Source organism: Schistocerca serialis, chromosome 3 (assembly GCF_023864345.2).
Source record: "Schistocerca serialis cubense isolate TAMUIC-IGC-003099 chromosome 3, iqSchSeri2.2, whole genome shotgun sequence".
Classification (NCBI taxonomy): Eukaryota; Metazoa; Arthropoda; class Insecta; order Orthoptera; family Acrididae; genus Schistocerca; species Schistocerca serialis.
The window spans coordinates 788,128,766-788,132,548 of NC_064640.1; the positions used below are offsets into that span (position 1 = coordinate 788,128,766).

Sequence of the window (3,783 nt, forward strand, 5' to 3'; positions counted from 1 at the left end):
CTCTGGTTTTCGGAAAAAAATCAGTGACAGCTTTCTGATTGGAACGAACCTACGTTACACACGCCATTTTGAAGGTTAAGTATAGCGCCGACACCTACTGGTACTTCATTAAGGTGGGTAGGACGTCAAACGGGCCTACTTGGAGCAGGAGAGGCACCACAGGACATTTTAATTTCCATTGTCTATACTTTTACAAATAAATTCATAAAACTTTGTCAGCATGACCAGGAAGGATTCAGAATTCACACTCATACCAGTGGACGTTCGAAAACATAACGAAGTACTTTTTTTTTACATGTAAAATTTCATCATTTTTTCACTTACTAATGGCAGCATTTGTTGCTATAGGTACACTTTTCTTCATAAGTAAGAGAGATGGTTCGATGAATTTTGCAAAGCATTCAAACCATTCTTAAAGGTGTATGAAACTCTAGAATTTTCCAAATCTATTAAAAACTGTGGTAAAAATTGAAGTAATTAACTACAAAATTTGTGTTTTTTCTAAACATGAAGTTTAAAATACAACAGATAATTCGTTTTTTCATAAATTATATAAATACTAGAGTTTCATATACCTGTAAGTATGGTATGTATGCTGTGCAAAATTCATCGAAGAATCTCTGCAACTTATGAAGAAAAGTGTACCTATAGCAACAAATGCAGCCATTAGTAAGTGAAAAATGATGAAATTTCACACGCAAAAAAATTATTTTGCTATGTTTTCGAACTTCCACTGCAATGACGGTGAATCCTGAATCCTTCCTGGTGATGCTAACAAAGTTTTATGAATTTATTTGTAAAAGTATAGACACTGGAAATTGAAATGTGCTGTGATGCCTCTCCTGCTCCAAGTCGGCCCGTTTGACGTCCTACCCCCCTTAAACTGTAGGGGCTGAAGCGGAAATGTTCCACAACAAATTCTGCATATTTTCAAATGAAACCGGCCGAAAAAAAGAATGTGTTGAATTACTTATTGAACGCCCGTCGTATAATGAGGTTTCGGCGAATAGTCCCTGTTTCGTAAGAGAACGCTGGGAAAGTCTATAATTAAGAAAGTATCTAAACTATAATTGAAACTTCCTGGCAGATTAAAACTGTGTGCCCGACCGAGACTCGAACTCGGGACCTTTGCCTTTCACGGGCAAGTGCTCTACCAACTGAGCTACCGAAGCACGACTCACGCCCGGTACTCACAGCTTTACTTCTGCCAGTACCTCGTCTCCTACCTTCCAAACTTTACAGAAGCTCTCCTGCGAACCTTGCAGAACTAGCACTCCTGAAAGAAAGGATATTGCGGAGACATGGCTCAGCCACAGCCTGGGGGATGTTTCCAGAATGAGCACTTGCACTTGCCCGTGAAAGGCAGAGGTCCCGAGTTCGAGTCTCGGTCGGGCACACAGTTTTAATCTGCCAGGAAGTTTCATATCAGCGCACACTCCGCTGCAGAGTGAAAATCTGATTCTGTAAACTATAATTAATGTTTTTCATAAGTTGGAGTAGGCGGTAATAGATTTTGTTCCGTCGTATCACGTGAAGTAGATCAATTGTAGGCAATCTGAAATGCAGACTCGGGCACCACATTCCTTGTGAAATTCAATTTGGTTCATGCCTTAGTGGTTACCTTTGTTGGAGTAAATATTCACATTATCTTTAAAACAATAGCACGTATGCTCATCCATATTCAAATAAAAGTATTAACATGAAGGTCTGTATGGCTGGGGATTCGTCCAGACGCGACACTCCCTGTGGCTCCTCGGTTAATCACTTAGAGGAATTTTTGCTGCCGGGATGACCGTTCACATTTATAAAGCTATCTAATCGTACCACCCCAACTGTAGCATCAATAATGCACTCGGACGTGTGTCCCAGATGCCCTTCTCTCCAATCATTTATAAATCTGTTGAAAGGGTACAAATTAGTCCAGTTCTGAGTACGTAGATTTCTTTATCTCCCAGTGTATTTCAGTAATGAATTTTTATGTATGAAACTTAAGCATATCTAATCACTGTTTCGCACTCGATTTCGTCGATGTTCGTGAAACCGTGAAGTGCGACCAGCCTCTTCCCTCACAGTGTGTGAAGTATCGTCCTCTAGATGATTAATGAGTGTTAGCGAACTCAGTCGGCTGAGATTGCAGCAAATACTAGCTGCCAGGGTCTGGCTAATGTTTTGACTCTACTGGGATGACTTCTTTGAAACGAGGAACGTAAATAAGACTCTGTGTGTATGTGTATCTGTAATGAGGTTTGTTTTTATTTTTTTCCGAACGAGAAGAATCGCTACCACGATAAGTTCATCAGGACGAGTTACAGAAATCCTGAAAATTTAATAAGCAGAAGCTTTATTTCATAAAAATTTAATTCCAAAGCGTCTCGAAACAATTATCAGAGATGAAACTAGTATTCTTCCGCATCTAGTATTCTTCTCTCTATTAAAATCACGAATAAAATAATCTAAGGCCTATCAGCATTTGTACCCAACCTTCGCCAATCATTAATTCAGCGGCATGAATATTTAGCAGACTGGTGTAACACTAATTTACAGTGCTATTCAACACAGGATAAATCCGAGCATACGACGGAGATGCAGAAGAGCATGTAGAACAGTACTGATTGCGACCACTCTAGCTGCCATTTGCTTTATTCTCGTTTCTCTCTGAGCAATTTAGTTTAACATCCATTTGGTGAAAATGATGAATGATATCAAAATGTCCCGATATGTTTAGAAGCTCTATAGTCTTGCAGGAAACACATTATAGTGAACTTTCTCAAACCGCTGGCGAAAAGCACGCAGACAAGGGAATGCAGAGTATATCTAATAAAAGGTACGGCAACGTAGCTCGAAGTGAGCACCCGTTTTCCTCTCTGGCCTGTTAAAGGGCTGGTGTTCCGAACAGAGGTCAGTGATATGACCTTTCTTCGCTCCGTCAAACGCCTGTCGTATTAAACCATTAGCCGCGAAGACTTAGCAAGTCTGTCTGCGATGGGCTTTCGGGACAACCACACTACTGATGTAGATGTCAGAACATGTATTTCCCGTTAACAGAGGCATTCCCTCTCCAGGGCTGTGGTCTGCACGTTACCAGCACGAGTAACTGCATTATTTTCGTCGCATTAGCATCGAATAACTTTACAGACACTTTGATGAATCGTTATTTTTCAAGATTAGATGAAATACAGTTCCCATAGACATGCAGATGACCGTGTCGAGAAACAACGGGCCGGCCGAAGTGGCCGTGCGGTTAAAGGCGCTGCAGTCTGGAACCGCAAGACCGCTACGGTCGCAGGTTCGAATCCTGCCTCGGGCATGGATGTTTGTGATGTCCTTAGGTTAGTTAGGTTTAACTAGTTCTAAGTTCTAGGGGACTAATGACCTCAGCAGTTGAGTCCCATAGTGCTCAGAGCCATTTCAACCATTTTTGAGAAACAACGTTTGCGTGTTAGATGATCCGGACGTAACTGCTGTCTGAATGTTCTGATATTCTGTCACTCTTACTAAGCACATGGTTTGATTAGCGAAATTACGTTCATTATTAAATTTAGAGCACACAGTGGCGTACCAATATGTAATCCCTCTTTAACAGGTTGTGTTGAGTGTCTATGTATATTTTATGTGTAGATACAAGGTGCGGCGCTTAAATCCGGACATTTTAATTTGAATTTCCCGCCATATCGTAGTTCAGCCCAAGGTCGCAATTGGCGTTGTTGAAGGCCATAGGCATCTAGTAAACAGTCAGAACCTCAAGACTGCCGAGACGTTACGGACAAGTGCGGAAATAGTTCG

General features: G+C 41.1%; 1 non-coding gene across 1 annotated transcript; it reads right to left on the reverse strand.

Moving 5' to 3' along the window:
• Positions 1–1,098: 1,098 nt before the first annotated feature.
• On the reverse strand, positions 1,099–1,173 carry Trnas-uga (transfer RNA serine (anticodon UGA)). Its single transcript has one exon. It is a non-coding gene; the product is annotated as a tRNA-Ser (tRNA).
• Between the last annotated feature and the right edge of the window lie 2,610 nt (positions 1,174–3,783).